The sequence below is a fragment of the Protopterus annectens genome, chromosome 14.part0 (assembly GCF_019279795.1).
Source record: "Protopterus annectens isolate FY-2018-M chromosome 14.part0, PAN1.0, whole genome shotgun sequence".
NCBI lineage: Eukaryota > Metazoa > Chordata > Ceratodontiformes > Protopteridae > Protopterus > Protopterus annectens.
Genome location: NC_056748.1, coordinates 476,886,846 through 476,905,645, shown reverse-complemented (window position 1 = coordinate 476,905,645; position 18,800 = coordinate 476,886,846). Strand labels below are relative to the sequence as shown.

Genomic DNA, 18,800 nt, shown 5'->3' with positions numbered 1-18,800 from the left:
AACGAGCTAAATAAATGTCAGCAACAAGTTTCAGTCCATGACACAATAAAATAAGTGTGAGCTTGGATATAAATAAATCAGACAGAAAAAGTGGTGCATCTTTTTGAAGATTTTCAGTACCATTTCCTGTTGCTCTCTCTTATCCAAGCTAGCACAGCATAACTTCACTGAAGATGCTATCTGGATACCAGCTATCTGTATGGACAAAGGCAGGAAGCATATATGTACCAATTCATTGTTGCCAAAAATCTTGTTAAAATTTTTATAACCAATCAAGAATTGCAGCATTAACAACAAATGGTGTGAAAATGGCAAGTATAAACATAGCAAAAACACACTAGAACTTGTACTCTATTTACATGGTAAAAAAAAAATCAATAAAACACATAAGAACCACCTTTCTGGTTAATACATTGAAAGTAACAGACTGCAGCACAGAACAGATATTCCAAATACAGAATATGTTAGTTGACAGTCAAGAAATATATGTTACGGATTAAAACAGTTCAAAAGAATTAAGAAGAATGAGAAATTTAGAGGAAATTAGCAGCTGCTGTGAGTTGTCACGTTCACATACTGTAATCAAATTCTAATGTCAGGATGTAAAGCTTAGACCAGAAAAGCAGTTCGCAATGGCTAAATCACATATTCAACCTAAACAAGCATGAATTTTTGTATAGTCATGATTGCTTGTAATACTAGAATTAGTAAGAAGAGTAAACATCTTATGAATAATAAGCAAATGCACAAGGAATGAAATATCTACTATGTAAGATTAATAAAAGAGCAGCATCATTAAGTTCTGAAATATATACACATACTGTAATCTCTAATAGACAGCCAATGATTAAATAGCTTTTTAATGGGAGATTTTAGAAATACAAGTTGTATAGAACAAGGCAGAATATTAGTGGGCAAAGAAGACAGAAAAAAAGCATTTAAATAACAGACTGCTTTTGAGAAAGATATATATTACATATACCAGCATATGGCAAAAATGTGAATGTGCAACATCTCATATAATTTACACAGAAAATCATGTAAAATATTTGAAAATACCCAGAAAGCTGAAATTTGAAGCTTGATCATGGGAACTTTGAAGCTTTTTGCATACTGTATGTTATTAGAGTCACTAAGACTACCTGAAATAACCTGAAATAACTCATTTCATAAGCCAGAGCTGAAATCTGTGTGTTATATTGCTGAATAAGTAAATCTATTTTGATATAAAGTGAAGTAGATTTTAAAATATGTTTGAACCTGGATTAGAGAAAGGAATTTGAATTAAGCACATTGTAACTTTTGAATACAATATAGACTGCATACTCTGACCTCAGTAATGTGCATATTTTTATGAATTAGTTTAATAAGCTAAAGGATTGTTAAATATTTTGGTATTCATCATATTAATAGTGTCACACAATTTTAAGATGTAGGAACTTGTATTTTTAAAATTAATTCGGAGCTTTTGTTAGATCTATAAACTATGTATATATTTTAGCATGATGAATATGTACGTGTATCGATTTTCATTTTCTATAACAGTTTAGTATAATAAGATTACCTGACACCTGTAAGTTTCCAAACATCTTTATCTCTTCAGGTCCCACTCTCTTCTACTTATTTAGATATTTAGTTATAATGATGTATGAATGAATAATTTAGAAATATTTAATGGATAATTTATACTAACATTACATAAATAGGTAGATAATACACTAATTGTTGAATTATTTACTATTTGCTATTAACAGAAAAAGATCATTAAACTTTTGTGTAGGAATGGGGGAAATAGTTTTAAATGGCAAACTATATAACTAAATTAATAGTTTATTTTTTTTTTATTTATATAACATTATATTAAGTATTTGTAAGACATGGTAGCTTTTGGCTAGTCTACTGATTAATTTTTAGGTACCGGTAGGTAGAGAGATAGTATGGTAGTTTGTCTGTTCGACAGGCAAACGAGGAACTTTGGTACCCATGGTGGGTTGTGTTTCAATAGTAATATATACAGTTACAGTTGTAGACTTGTTTCTGTTTTTGTAATTTACGAGTTTTAGCAGTTTAGTTTGTAGAAAGAAGAATTAAAATATATGGAATGTTAAGATAATGTTGCAGGAATGCATTAGTGTCTTATATGCAATTAAATTAATATGGTGGATAAATAGGTCATATCTTTAAAAAAAACTTAAATACACGGTAAATGTCAACATAAATGGATTAAATAACAACAGCAAAATGAAATCATTAATAAGATTTCTAAAATTAAACACAGAAGACATTTTACTCTTGCAAAAGACTCACTTGATAAAGATATACAATATTTAAATAACTTAGGTTACGAAATGCCATCATCTGCTTCTTTTAACAAAAAGAGATGAACTGAAACACTTTGGAAAAAATTACTGTAATATCTAAGGTCAAGGAATCTATTAATGATCCCAAAAGAATGTACACATTTACAATAATAACATATAATGGCAAACCCTACACTAGCTAATTTTTACTGGATCCTTGAAATAGGAGCAAAAGTTGCTAAAGATCACCTAAACTTACTAGAAAATCATAGAAAGGGAATTTTAACTGCATATCTAGTATAGAAGATACAACTGAACAGAAGAAAGCTAAATTTCTGACATCAACTAAAAAGATTGATTAGTAATAATGTAGTTGATATAATAGTAAAAGCAGAAGATAAGTAATTGTTTTTTACTCATTCTTATATGCAAGGGATGCAAACAAGAACTGATATAATTTAAGCATCTAATTTACTTAAAAATGTGAATTATTTTTAAACTATTCCTTGTCCATTATCAGATAATAATGCACTAAGTATTGACTTCCAAGATGGCTGCACACGGAATAACAGCTTAATTCTAGCTCTCCCCGTGTAAAAACAGAAGCTTAGCAGAGAAAGCCAGTGGACCTAAATTTCTTGGTAAATTGCAGTAACTGGCCAGACAGTGCATTGCCAGGATGCCAGGAAAAAAGAAATACAGAGGACCTGAAGGAAAATCAGCTACAAAAGGTGACAAAGAAACACTGACTGGGAAAAGTATTGCAGCTGTTCAGCAAAAAGCAGTGAAAGCTCCAGACATGACTTCCAGTAACCTAAAGAAAAGCATAAGGCAACTTCAAAGAAATCTGATTAAAATAAACTAAACAGTGATACAGTATATCAACTCAAACAATAAAAAAGCTGGATAAAATGGAAGAAGCTTTAGAACCGATAGATAAGGTGACAAAAACTGCAAAACTCAGAGGTTGAAATGAAACCCTGGCTAAATATGAGACTGCTCAAGAAGAGATGTTTAAAAAAATAATAGAATTAGAGGACAGAGGACATAGGGAACAGCTAAGATTTTCTGCTGTACCAGAGAAGCTGGAAAGAACAGACTGTATTAATTTTATGAAAACACAAATAAGCAACTGGACTGGTATTCCACAACAGGAACTGTTAATTGAAAGTGCACATTGTTTGTATGCTCCAAACCTAGCTATGAGAAAGCAAACCTAGACCTTTAATAGTAAAGATGCAATCTTACCAGCAGGAGAAGTTGTTTCTGACAAAACTGCGGTAAAAGGACAAAGTACGAAAAGTGGGAGACAGCAGAGTGCTTGTGGAGAATGACTACTCATTGTACATCAAAGAGAAGTAAATTTATTCCATTACTCATGGAATGTCGAGAAGCAGGCACGAGATTCAAATTTCTGTACTCCGCTATCTTCAAAATATTTTTCCCTAGAAGAACAAAAGCATTTTTTGAGAAAGTACATGTTAAGGAAGAAATACAAAAGTTTGTCCAACAAACAGTGAGCTGTGAAACAGGTGATTCTGATCCTGATCCTTGTTTTTCTGGTAATAAAGTCAGAGAGAATGTGCCAGTGAAACTTTTCCCAAATGTTTCAATGGAAAATGCTTGAGAGAAGAAAGAAAGGCATAAGAGTCGACTAGAAGAATTAAGAGTACGTTGGAAATGAAGCAGAGAAAGGATTTGGGAGATGCAGGTCAACAGGAACACAACCTTTGACAAATTGACAAATGTGGGATTACAAAGCAATAATTATATTTGTGACACATGACTGAACAAAAAAAATCTGGAAATATTGGGCCTTCATGGATTTGTTAAATTTGTAGGAGACTCTATAGCTTATGACCCACTTTCTGTCATTAATGTTCAGAAAAATACTTATGAGAAGGGAAGATGAGGGAGAAAGTTAGTTGTAAGTAAAACAGTTTTTTTTCCGTAACGGTAGCATTTTAATTGCATGCTATAAAGTAAAGTCTATAATGTGGATACTAATATAAATAGGTGCTCCTGCTTTTTTTTTTCTTTTCTTTATTCCTTCTCTCTTTTTCCTTGTTCAGTTTTATGAAATGTAGGCAATGCAATTTTAATAATAATAAAAGAAAAAATAATAAAGAAAGAAATCTGGTTAAAAGAGCATGACAAAAGAAATATTATGCTTTTTCTCATTCTTGCATAGGTGAGCAACTGGGTTAAGGCCCTAAGCTTAATCTAGTAACATGTTTTAAGAGAAAGGAAGTACATGAAAAAGAATACCGAATATTATAAAGCTGTTTTCTAGTAAACAAATCCATGCTTGGGAGTTTTATGTCTGGTTCTCATGTCTCTAGGAGACAATCTGATAAACAGAAATGGCTTGGAGAAAATGTTTTCTGAAAGCATTTAGAACAAGCAGTGGCTGTAGAATGCAGCTTGGCATGGATAAGCTATCTTTCAGGTTACTTCAAGTTTGTGTGTGTGTGCGTGATTGGCAGTTTGGAACATTTGTTCCTATTAGGAGGGTAAAACTTTAAAATCTGAAGCTGTACATAGTTCTGGGTGTTAAGTCAATAGGTTTTAGGGGGTATTGGGGTGTGTTTTTTTTTTTTTTTTTTTTGAGGACTTTCAACAGAGTAAAATGTTTCATAAGGTGTGACATAGGCACAAATGGCGATGACAAAAAACAACTGTATAAAAGATTAACCTGCACAAACAGTATATACATGTAACACAAACGTTGGAAATAGACATTTAACAAAAAAAGCTGTATACAAAAAAGGTGGGAATTATAACTTTTCAAGACAATGATTCTATCTGCAATGTCTTTAAATGTCAATGGTCTCACACATAAATAAAAAAATGGAAGAGTTGTGAACTATATTAAAAATGTAGAGGAGACCATAGCTATGCTACAGGAGATGCAATTGGAAAGAAGTGAACATGTGAATTTGATGATAAAAGGTTTTCAGGATGGTTACTCAGCAGAATACCTGGGTAAAGGTAAACAGGAGTACTTAAATTAACTGCAATAGGAGCTTCAATAGTGACAGAAGAGGATAAAAAAGATAATGGTAGATTTGTAGTACTAAGGGGTTTACTGGCAAAGGAGGAGGATTATACTGGCACATATTTATATTCCACCAAAAATTGCTATAATGGAGGTAAAAAAGTTCTGGGAGAAATAATCAGCTTTCAGCAAGGAATATTACTTATAGGTGGGGACTGGAATTTAATCTGCAATGGTGAAGGTGTATCTGGGGGTCCCAGAAGGGAAATATAACAAAGAAGGGTAGATGTTTTAATAAATTTATGAAAGTATTTGGCATGGAAGATGTTAATTCAGTACTAGATGTTCTGAGTGAATTTACATATTATTCCCCAAGACACAAAAACTGACCTAGGCTAGACAGAAGTTACATAGGTTAGACAGAACCTACTGCATGCCCTGCTCTTACTAATATCTTGCCTTCCTACACACTGCTCAGACTCCTATGATCAGCCCAACAAAAACTACTTTCTGTACACAAACCTAAATGACCCCCTGGACAATTTCTCCTTTCCTACTCACTGGCCAGAAAATGGAACTCTCTCCCACCTCTGCTAAGAATCACTACAAACTTCCTCAAAATCCTCCAAAGCTAGTTACGAAAATAAAATTGCCAAAGATTCCAAAGACAACCACAAGGCGTTCTATAACTATGTCAAGAATCTAAATGGCAATGCTTAGATCTGCTCTGAGCTAAAACAGAATGGCATTAAATATACTGATCCCAAAGATAATGCCAATATCCTGGCAGATCGATTCAGTGCTAACTTCACCCCCCTCTCACCCCCCTAAATGGCCCATCTCAATACCGGAAGATTGCCAAATTCCGGTAATAACGACCACACAGGTAAAAAATTCACTCTCCAAAGCTAAGAATACAGCATCCATGGGACCAGATGACATCCCGGGCTGTGTACTACGTGAACTACAATATGAACTGGCACCTCACCTAAGTGTCATGTTTAATCATAGCCTCACCTCAGGTTTCGTGCCCACTGAGTGGCGCACAGCTACAGTTATCCCACTCCACAAGGGGGAATCCACCTTGGATCCCGGAAACTACCGTCCCGTCAGTCTGACAAGCCTTATCTGCAAGGCCATGGAGCATATTATCATGGAACTTATAAACAGAGACATTGGCAACCTTCAAACACTAGACCTCACCCAGTTTGGGTTCGTGAAGGGTCGATCTTGTCTCCTGAACCTGATCGAGTTCTTCAAATCAGTCTCTAGAGCCATGGATAAGGGTAAGGTGGTCCACACAGCCTATCTAGACCTTGCCAAGGCCTTTGACACCATCCCCCACTCTGGAATCATAGATAAACTTACTAAGCTGGACATTAATCCCTATGTCACCCAATGGGTTGCTAATTGGCTTACTGATGGAACCCACACTGTAAAAGCAGCCAACTCCAAATCCAGCTCCAGACAAGTGACAAGTGGAGTACCTCAGAGTTCAGTCCTGGGACCGCTCTTGTTTGGCATCTACTTCTCTGAAGTACAGGCCAACACTAAGGGACTCTGGATAACAAAGTTCGCAGATGACTGCAAACTGGGAGCCATTACTGAAGCCCCAAATGATGTGGATACTCTACAAAAGGGCCTTACAGAAACAGATGCTTGTTGCCAGAGCCATTGGCTCAAGCTCAATGCCAAGAAATGTATTGTTATCCCCTTTGGGGAAAAACATGTACCCATGAGTTACCATATAGGTGGCAGTACACTAAACACCGAAAGTGTGATAAGAGACTTAGGGACACAGGTGGACAGTGGTCTCACCTTCGATAACCACATCTCCACAACAGTCAGGAAATCCTATGTGGCACACCTCATCACTAAGGGCTTTTCATCAAGAAAAAAGGAGGTCATTGTCCCACTGTACTCACCCCTCATTAGACCCATTATAGAATACAACGCCCCATTTGGTATGTACCTCTCAAGAAGACATCTGCAACAACTGGAAAGCCCGCAGAAATACCTCACTAAAAGAATCACAGGCCTAAAGCAGATGCCCTACACTGACCACCTTAAAAAACTCCAGCTATACTCTGTCGTATATCGTTTACTCAGAGGCGATCTCTGCTTAACATACAAGGCCATATCAAACCCAGAGCTGTTGGACATGCTACACTTAAAGAAATCTCAATCCCTCAGAGCCACACGCTCCAGAGATCTAAACCTTGTCATACAATAAACAAAACATTCTGGAGGAATAGTTTCCTGACCCAGAGACTCCCCAGACTCTGGAACAGATTGCCCATACATGTCAAGCAGAGTGCCTCTTTGGCCCTCTTCAAAAGGAACCTTGACGATTGGATGGGAGAAAGGAAATTCACCCCGGGGATCATGTCAGTCGCCCTGCAAGACAGGGGTCCGGTGAAGTAAATAGTGTGGGAAGAAATAGCCAAGGAATTGTTATGGCTAGGCTTGTATAGGCCCCTAGGGCTGATAGCCTAGTACCAACCTATGAACACTTTAAATCCCTACTTTACTCCCACCTCTCCCAAAACTGGAAATGTGATTGTACCCTTCCTACCTAAATCCCTCTTATGTTTCCTAGACATGTTCTCCTTCAAACGCCTCTATTTTCTGCTATTTCTACAGCCCCCCCCCTCTACTTCAACTGTATATTGAATTTTTCTCCCCTGTGTGCTTACCATTTAAATTCTGTACACAGGCTCCCATCTCTACTCTCTGCAAATGGCTCTCTGAATTTGACTGTAAAAATTATATTATTTAAATATTTCATATGTATGTGTTCTTTTTCATTATTCTATGGATAATTTGTACAAATGTATGATTCTATGCTTGCTTGTTTTCATTTCTGTAATTGTTTTTATTATGGAGCTTTTCTCCCTAGGCCTCCACTGAAAATGGGCCTTTTTGGCCCAGTGGACCTCCCCGGTTATCAAACTATAAATAAATAAATTTCACAGCAACATGTGCATTCAACTGAAGGTCTTGATACACACCCAATAACTATTTCAGATCATGCATCCATCAATAACAACTAAAATAAAAACACAGGGTAATGAGATAAAAATGACACATTGGCGCTTTCCCACCTATCTGTTGAAAAGAGAGGAATTTAAGGAAGGGGTAGTGGAAATTATTCAGGACCTATTAAAGAAGATAGGATTTTTTTTCTGAAAAGATAACTAGGGAGTGGGATAACATTAAAGTGGAGTTTAAAAATAGGGTGAAAATAAAAGTAAAAGGAATATGGTTAAGAAGTAACAAGAATTATTTAGAGGGACTTACAGAAGTTAAAGTATTGCAAAATAGGGGGAATCCCACAGAACAAGAAGAAGAGCAACTAAAGAAAATAAGGGATTACCTTGATAATGTGCATGAATTTAGAAAGACTGATATGCAACTGTTTTTGATAATAACTCTAGAGCCCAAAAACATTTAGCACGACTCAGGCAACAGAAAGTATAAAGGTCTGTCACCAAGCTTAGGGAGCCTATAATAATGAAGATAACAAGAGATCCTATAGTAATATTAGCAATATTTCAGAAATTCTATGGAAGTCTGCATAAAGCAGAGAAATATGGAAATCAAGAAAAGGTACAAAGGGAAATGTTTATGGAAGAATTAAATATTCTACGGTTACAGGTAGATGAGGTTCAATTAACAGCCAGGACAGGAGGAAATATGATACAAAATGGTGATGCATAACCAATTTACAGGAAAGTCCCCAGGAACAGATGGTATTCCTGTGGAACAGATGGTATTCCTGTGGAAGTTTGGAAGCTAGGAGGCAAAAAACTGATAATGATCTGGAAGGTTTTAACAGTATTTTAAGATGAGAAGTACCAACATCCTGGAAGAAAGCGGTGGCAGCAATACCTAAAGAGGGTAAAGATCCATTAGATCCAGCTTCATACAGGCCCATTTCAATACTAAACCATGATTATAAAGTGCTCGTGTCTATAATCGCAAAAGTAATGGCAAAATTGATAGATATGGATCAATGTGGTTTTGTGGAGGGGCGACAAACATTTGACAACATTAACAGAACACTGAGGATTCAGAGGGAAGCAGAATGTAAGAAAATACCACTGTTGTTGGTGGGTCTTGATGCAGAGATATCATTTGACATAGCAACATGGGACTTTAAGAGCAAGGCAATAGAAGCATTTGCATTCCCTGATAAAATTATAAGGCTGATTAGGAGGATATATGAGTGATCAGAGGTGAAAAATTAAAGTAGGTGGGGTCTTCTCTGATAATTTCAGCTTGAGCAGAGGAACCAGGCTAGGGTGTCCTCTCTTTCCTTTATTATTTGCGTTATATTTATAACCACTGGCAAAGAAAATAAGGGACTCAGAAATCAAAGGATAAAATTGGTATGGTAGTAGTCAAGAAAAGCTGACTCGGTTTGCAAATTATATTTTATACCGGGCAAAACCAGAAAGGGACATTACAGTGTTGTGGAACATTTAGAGACAATTTCAAAAATTTCAGAATAAAAAAATTAATGAACTAAAACAAAATAAATAGAGGTAAATTATGTGCTCACAAACAAATTGGATCTGCAATATCTGTATTTATGGGGGCATGTTAAAATGAAGTAATTAGGAGTATGGATTAAAATGATTCTGTTGTGGCAGCTAAGGGTATGTGGGAAGAGATTGAACAAAAGATAATACAAAAACTGAGAAAATGGAATCTGTTATCGTGGATATCAATACTAAGATACAAGCAGTTAAAATGTTTTAGGCCTTTTAGTCTTATACACAGGTCAGGCATATTTTTATCATCATCAGAAGCGAAGTTTTGGATAGCAATAAAGAGCTGAAGGATTTTATCTGAAAGAGGAAGATGGCAAGAATCAAGTGGGATTAACTGATTCTTCCAATAAAACAAGGCAGATTGGGATTCCCCAATTTGAAGGGGAATTTCAGAGCAACACAGTTAAGGCTCCTATACATAGCATAAGCAGAAAATTATACTTCAAAGTGAAAAGGTATGATGATGAAACAGCGGAGAGGCTCAAGAAACAATGAGAGACTGAGATTTTGGATTAAGACTTTTAAGGAGAATAACAATAATCACACAGAATATTATATTCGTAAAGTAGCAGAAAGTATTTTAAGAAAGTACAGTTGTGTACACTTACCATGAATGTAGATGTTTGAGTGTATTCACTGCTGCAGTCATCAAATTTGGGTTATCTGCTTGCAGGTAGCCCTCAGTCGGCCTGATTATCAAAGTCTTAGGTTCTGCGTCGGTTGATATCTCATCTTCCATGACGTCAGGTAGTCAGGGGTATAAAGCATGCAGCCGATGCCATTGCATCAGTTTATCTTGCCCCAGATGTCAGGTGCACCCATAATGGGTAGCAATTATATACAAGGTTACACCTCCAACAAAAAGCAAATACACCAGAAAGCTTTAAGCATAGAAAGCAAGAATAGAGGTATAGTCAATAGAAGTCAGGGGGCTGGAGGGAGGGTAACCAGGACTGCAACAGTGAATACACTCAAACATCTACATTTATGGCAAGTGTACACAACTTTACTATGTTCTTCGTGTTTCACTGTTGCAGTCTTCATATTTGGGTAGATTTCCAAAGCTAAAGATGGGAGGAGGCAATTAGCATTAGGACCAGCTATAAGGCTCTGCAAGACTGCAGTGGCAAAGCCAGCTCTGGATTTAGAGAAAATTGGCAAGTGGTAATGCTTGGTGAAGGTATGTACAGAACTCCAGGTAGCAGCTTCTAGGATGCCCCTAGTAAGGACACCTCTGAGAAAGGCTGTAGAGGTACATGTAGCCCTGGTGGAATGAGGTCTTATCCCCTGCGGGGTAGGTATTCCATGGTGCTTATAGCAGAAATGAATGCAATGGCCTATCCACTTAGAAATGGTTTGCTCTGAAATGGCCTTCCCCTCTGCCCCTGCATCAAAAGCAACCAGCAGCTGTTCAGATTTCCTGAGAGGATTAGTCCTGTCCAAGAAAAATCTAAGCTGTCTGTGCACTTCCAAGGAGTGCAGTATTCGTTCCCCTTTGTTCTGTGGATTAGAAAAGAAGGTTGGCAAATGAATGGACTGATTAAGGGCCACATTGGATACCACCTTGGGCATAAAGGAAGGGTTAGTACTGAGGGACACCCTGTCCGCATGAAAGATGATGAAAGGCTCCACTGCCATGAGGGCCTGTAATTCAGACACTCTTCTTGCTGAAGTGATGTCTAGAAGGAAGGCTGTTTTCCAAGAAAGGAATTTCAACTCTGCATTTGCAGCTGGCTCAAAGGAAGGCAGAGTGAGCTTTTCCAATACAAAGTTAAGGTCCCAGGCTGGAGTAAGGGTTCTCCTGGGTGGTCTTAGGTTTTTGGCCCCTCTGAGGAATTGCTTCAGTAGTGGATGAGAGAAGAGGGGAGGCTCTGTATTATAATGTGCTGAAATGGCCGAGGCATAAATTGTGATAGAAGAAAAGGAAAGGCCCTTGTGAAACATCTCAGATAAGTATTGAAGAATATGAGGTAAATTGGGCGCTGTTGTGTCCATCCCTTGAGGTTGGCTCCAGGAAAAGAATCTTTTCCATTTTTCAGCATAGGATTTTCTAGTACTAGGCCTCCTTGCCTCCAGAATTACATCCATCACTTGCTTACTGAGGGATGGTAATGGATAGATCAGGTAAATTAGCCAGGCTGCAAGGTTCCGGGTTTGAAGCTGTGGGTGCAGAATCTGGCCCTCCTGCTGTGACAGCAGGGCAGGGGTCTGAGGCAAGTGCCATGTTTCCAGCAGTGATGCACTGTGCAAGAGGGGGTACTACCAGTGTTAGTGTGGCCAGTCTGGTGCAATCAGTATTGTCCTTAGTTTGTACTGTTTGATCTTTAGTACCATCTTGGACAGGAGAGGCAGAGGGGGAAAGGCATAAACTGATAGGTTTTCCCAAGAGAAGGACAGGGCATTCACTTTCCAGGCTTGTTTGTGGGGAGTCCTTGTGCAGAATTTGTCCAATTGGTAACTCTGAGGGGAGGCAAATAGGTCCATCTCTGGGCTCCCCCATTTGTTTTTCAAAGTGTTGAATATCTTTGGTTCCAGTTTCCACTCACGTGGGTCCATGAGATTTCTGCTAAGGTCGTCTGCCAGTGTATTTAGCTTGCCTGGCAGGAACTGAGGTTGTAGTTGCACTTGGTAGCTCAAGGCTGTGTTCCACAGAGCCATGGCTAGTCTGCAGAGAGGGTATGAGTGGGTTCCCCCCTGTTTGTTTATGTACCACATAACCGTGGTGTTGTCCGTCTTTACCAATAATTGTCCTGGAAGAATGTGGTCCTTGAAGGCTGTCAGAGCATTCTGTACAGCTAACATTTCTTTTTGATTGATATGCAGGTGCATTTGATTCGGGTTCCATTTGCCCTGAATGCAGTACCCTGCCAAGTGAGCCCCCCATGCATAGTCTGATGCGTCTGTTGTTAGGGTTTGGGTGGCAGGGGGTAGAGTGAATGGCAGTCCCTTGTTTTGGTCAAAGGCCTCTGCCCACCAAAGGAACTCTATCTTTAGACAAGGTATGATAGGCATCATTGATTCTAAGTCCTGAGAATGTTGACACCATAGGCTTTTTAGATACCATTGTAGTTTCCTCGTATGCAGTCTTGCATATGGAATTAGTAGAATGCAAGAGGCCATGAACCCCAGGGCTTGCAGTATTTTCCTTGCAGATAGTTGGGTCTTTGTGGCCAGTAGTTTGAAGTAGGCTGTCAAATGATCTTGTTTCTCTGGCGTGAGGTAGGCCATCTGGGAAGTTGTATTCAAGCTTGCTCCCAGGAATACAATTTGTTGGCAGGGTACTAGATGTGATTTATTTTCGTTTATAGTGTACCCCAGAGAAGTCAGTTATTTCTTCACAAATGCCAGATGATTTAATAGTATGTCCTGTCTTTCTGCCTGAATTAGACAATCGTCCAGATATGAGTATATTTGAATATTTCTTTGCCTGCAAAATGCAATGACTGGAGCTAGGCACTTTGTGAATATCCTGGGCACAGTAGATAAGCCAAAGGGCAGTACGGAGAACTGATTGTGCATGTAGCCTGCTCTGAAGCATAGGTATCTTCTGCAAGATTCCCTTATTGGGATGAGCAGGTAGGCTTCCTTTAAATCCAGTGTTGCCAACCATGCATTTCTACCTAACATGGAAAGCAGCTGATGCAGAGTTAGCATTTTGAATTTTGGGATTTCCAAAAAGGTGTTTAGGACAGACAGGTCCAGGATAGGACGCCAGGAACAGTCTTTTCCGGGTACCAGGAAAAGTCTTGAGTAGAAGCCTTGCCTACATTCATCTTCTGGGAGAGGTTGAATAGCCCTAATGCTTAGAAGAGAATTAACTTGCTTTTGAGCCTCTGCCCACTGATTTGGGGGTAGGTCTGGCCAACCGTTTGGGGTTGGTAAGGAGTGGAAGTGGAATCTGTATCCTTGGGAAACTGTATTTAAAACCCATTTGTCTTAGGTAATGAGTTCCCAGTTTTTTTGCATGCAGGGCGATCTTTCCCCCTAAAGGAAGTCAGTTGAGCAGGGCTTGGAAAGTTTAAAGTTAAGTCATTGTGACAGTTTACCACAGGGGGGTGTCTTACTACTCCCAGCCTTGGAAGTGGGAGCCCCCCACTGCTTAGGCCTGTGATTACCTTGGGGCTGAAGCCTGGATGTTCTGCTGGTTCTGGGTTTGGACTGAGACGGCCTGGAAGAGGCAGGAAAGGACCAATTCTTAAAAGGCCAATGCCTACTAAATCTGGGAGGCTGAACTTGCAGGAAATCTTTAACAGTTTGCATAGATATAGCTTTTTTCTCCATCTTTTTAAGCACTTCTGCTTTGATGCCAAACAGGCTGTCTTGCTTTAAGGGAGCATCCAGTAATTTAGCTTTAACATGATCTGGCAAAGATTGCTCCTTAAGCCAAGCATGCCTTCTAAGTACAGACCCAGTGACAGCAGCCCTGCAAGATGCCTCTAATGAGTCAAAACCACATTGCAAAGTATGTTTTCCAACCTGCTCAGCAGAATGCATTAAATCCTGTAATTCCTTATTTTCAGCACAGTCAGGAAACATCATCATTTTCTGTTTAAGCAATCCAATAATATGCTGCTGATACTTTAACATATGAAACTGTCAGTTTAAGGCCCTCATGGCCAAAGTAGAAGAAGTATATACCTTCTTGCCCCATCTATCCAGGGCCCTGGAATCTCTAACACAGGGGGGTAGGGTTTTTGGCAGTAGTAGCCTTAATGCCTTTGGGTCCCTGTGAAATGGTCTCAGGATCCACAGTAGGATTCTTAAAGAGGAACTTGTGAGAGTCAGGTACCCTGTTAATACCTGTCAAGTTTTCTGGGAGCCGGAGGTAAAGAGTCAGGGGCTAGGCTAGATTCCAAGAAGGCATCATCTACAATGTCCAATACAGGAGGGATAGCTAAAGGCCTGTGTTGAGGTAGGAGTAGGAATTTCCTAAGCCTCTTTTTGGAGTCAGAGTAGTCCTGGCTTTCCCAGCGGAAATGCTCCCTAAGAGTATGCAAGTTTTCACCAAAAGAGAAATCCTCTGGAGGGGAAGCAGAGGGGGATGGAGTCCTCTGCATCAGAATCCTCACTGGTAGATAAGGGCAACTCCTGGTCATCAGAGAAAACAGAAATTTCAGAATCCTGATCCGAAGAATCAGAAGGAAAATCAGTCAGGGTGGCTTCCTCTGATTAAAGTAATAAGGTCTTCGGCCATTCTTATCATTTGTTTTTTAGGCACAGGGGTCTGACCATGCAATCTGGGCATCGGTTTTCTAAGCATGGACCGAGTTTTAGGCCTTGAAGAAGAAGATGGCATTTGTTTAACATGCAAGTCAGTAGGCCTGAATACACCCTCAGAAGCCGGTGCCTGCACAGCGGCTCCGGACCCATCCAAGATAGAGACATCCGCAGGTTCAACAGTTGAAGAAGCATCTCGCAGCATACCGGACTCCGAATGGGTCTCAGTAGAGACCTGTGAATCAGAAGTAGCGGGTATCAAGGGCTGCGAGTTCGACTAGCTTAGAAGAAGCATAGTCTGCAGCTTTGGACCTAAGCGGTCTGTCTCTGTCTATCTTTGCATTTTTTCGGAATGTCGGTAGTCGGGTGGCTTATCGAAGCCATTTCTGGATAATTGAACTGAGTACCAAAATACTTAGATGCGAAAATGAACCGACGATGAATAGTTCAAGGTTTGAATAAGGCACAAAACCGACAGCGAGGTACGTTGTGGTCTGGGCCTAGGCAAGGAATGCAGTACGAATGAAAATCTTTATAAGGTATTTGCTTTCCACAAGAAATACAATTGTTAACTTTTACTGACATCGGTTTAGAGCAAGAAAAAGGATCCCCAATGGGGTACTTGGCTTTAGTTGAAGACTTCGGATCTGAAACTCAAAAATGAAAATTTCAGGAGTCAGCCGACTGGCACTTGCGAACTGCTTCTGCTTTGGGCACCGCACAGCAAGAAAGACTGATGTAATGGCGTCGGCTGCATGCTTTATACCCCTGACTACCTGACGTCGTGGAAGATGAGACAGCAACCGACGCAGGACCCAAGACTTTGATAATCAGGCCGACTAAGGGCTACCTGCAAGCAGATAACCCAAATGTGATGACTGCAACAGTGAAACATGAAGAACATCAAAGCCAACACGGGAATGGAGAAAGGAGACTCTGCCAATAGGGATGACTGCAATTATGGATACAGACAGTAGGCAAGAGGGGTCTGGAATTTATTGGAGAAAACTGGCAAAGGAACCAAGGTATTGAGAGCAAATAACTAGAGAGGGAAAGGTAATAGAATGGGAAGAAGCCAAAAATGTATTTGGACTGCGGATTAGAGATTACCTATACTCTGATATCAATCCCTTAATAGGGAAAGCAAAGAGAAAGAAACGGGGATTCCTTAATGAAAGACTAGCACTGATAAGAGTTTTTAGTAGACTCTATAACAGAAGTTGCCACTAAAAAAGGAATAATTAGTAGAGCATATAGAATATGGCATGATAACTACAAGAATCAATTGGAGGAGGTTAGAGAGGACTGGGAAGAGAGACTGGATAAGCAATTCACAATGAAACAATGGGGAGATATATGTATGTCTCCCAAATATACAACAAAGTGTAGAAGATATAGGATCTTTGCTTGGAAGTGTTTACATAGGTATTTTTATACCCCAATTAGACTCCAAAGAATTTATTTGCAGGCAGACAGCAAATGCTGGAGGTGTGATGGGGAAGAAAGAAGTATCTTAAAATATATTTTTCTATAAGTGTAATGAACTGGCAGATTCCCTACAGACTGCTTTGTCAGAGATACTGGTTAAGCAAAAAAATAAATAAATTAATTTAATTAAAAAGTAATGGCGTTTCTGAGCCAAGAAGATAGTCATTTTGGAAAAGTACAGTTTTGTACCTACCATAAATGTAGATGTTCGAGTGTATACACTGCTGCAGTCATTACACTTGGGTTATCCTGCCGTCAGGCGGTTCCCCAGTCGGCCTGAGTTCCAAAGTCTTGGTTCGGCATCGGTTGCTGTCGCCTCCTCCCTGACGTCAGTGCGACAGGGGTATATAAGATGCAGCTGATGCCATTTTCTTCAGTTTTTCTTGCCCCAGATGTCAGGTGCCCCCAAAAAGGTAGGCAATTTAAATTGCTAATAAAACATACATAAGAAAGGCAATCAACAACATTCAGTTACCAGCAAATACTCCCCATACGTAGTAAAGAGTAGAAGACATAGGTACGTACCAGCCAGTAAGACGGGAAGGAGGGAGGGCAACCTGGACTGCAGCAGTGTATACACTCGAACATCTACATTTATGGCAGGTACAAAACTGTACTATGTTCATGTTACACTGCTGCAGTCATTACACTTGGGTAGAATCCCAAAGCTGAGGTAGGGTGGCTGGTTCTATAAGGCATTAGGGGTGGCTTTAAGGCCCTGCAGCACTGCAGTGGCGAAGCCAGCTCTGGATTTAGAGTATAGAGGCACATGGTAATGCTTGGTGAAGGTATGTACAGAACTCCAAGTTGCAGCTTCCAAAATATCTTTGGTAGGTACTCCTCTGAGGTAGGCAGTTGAAGTGGCTGTTGCCCTGGTGAAGTGAGATCTAATGCTGTTAGGTACAGGTTTCCCATGGTGTGTGTAGCAGAAACGTATACAGTGTCCTATCCATTTTGAAATTGTCTGTTTTGAAATGGCTCTTCCCTGTGCTCCTGCAGCATATGCTACCAATAATTGCTCAGATTTTCTGAAAGCTTTGGTTTTGTCCAAGTAGAAGCGTAACTGCCTGTGTATGTCCAAAGAATGCAGTAGTCTCTCCCCTTTATTCTGTGGATTTGGATAAAAAGTTGGCAAGTAAATAGTTTGGTTTAGAGCCACACTTGATACCACCTTTGGCATAAACGTAGGGTTAGTTCTTAAAGACACCCTTTCTTGGTGGAAAATTATGAAAGGTTTCACTGCCATTAGTGCCTGTAATTCTGAAACTCTTCGTGCTGATGTTATTGCCAGGAGCAGAGCAGTTTTCCAAGAGATATATTTTAAATCTGCTGTGTTAGCTGGCTCAAAAGGAGGTAAAGTTAATTTTTCCAACACGAAGTTGAGGTCGCAAGTTGGAGTAGGTGCTCTATGGGGCGGGCTTATGTTTTTAGCCCCTCTGAGGTACTGTTTTAGCAAAGGATTAGAGAAAATTGGTGGATCCGTGTTGTAATGGGCAGAGATGCCAGAGGCGTGGATCTTGATGGATGAAAAGGAGAGGCCCTTGTCCAGCATCTCAATTAAATATTGTAGTATCTGAGGAATATTTGGGACAAGAGGGTCAAGGCTGTGAGCCTGGTTCCAGGCACAGAATCTCTTCCATTTATCCGAATAGGCTTTCCTGGTACTAGGCCTTCTGGCCTCCAGAATGACATCCATAACAGCTTTGGAGAGAGGCATTGCTTGCTTGACTAAAGAATCTTCCATGCAGCTAGGTTTAAAGTCTTTAGCTGGCTGTGAAGTATCTGATTGTTGTGCTGAGTCAGCAGATGTGGGATTTGAGGCAAAATCCATGGTGGTCCTTGTGCTAAGTTCTTTAAGATTGGGTACCAGTGCTGGCGTGGCCAGTCTGGTGCAATCAGGATCATCTTTGGCTCTTCTTGCCTGGCTTTTATGAGTACCTTTGGAAGGAGCGGTAGGAGTGGGAAAGCATATACTTGTAGGTTTCTCCAGCTGAATGAGAGGGCATCCACTTTCCATGCTTGTGGATGGTAAGTCCTTGTGCAGAATTTCTGTAGCTGGCAGTTCATTGGGGATGCAAATAGATCTATGTCCGGGCTCCACCATTTCTGTGTTATCATTCTGAATATTTGTGGATTTAATTCCCATTCGTGGGGATCCATGATGTTTCTGCTTAAGTCGTCTGCCAGTGTGTTTTTCTCTCCTGGCAGGAATTGTGCTTGCAGATGAACTTGGTAGTTTAG

The 18,800-nt window shown here is 39.7% G+C and overlaps 1 protein-coding gene across 1 annotated transcript in view; it reads right to left on the bottom strand.

Annotated features, from left to right (window-relative positions):
* Positions 1–18,800, bottom strand: part of MMS19 (MMS19 homolog, cytosolic iron-sulfur assembly component) — a 2,295,919-nt gene that overhangs the window by 1,874,850 nt on the left and 402,269 nt on the right. The gene's annotated exons all lie outside the window — the stretch shown is intronic.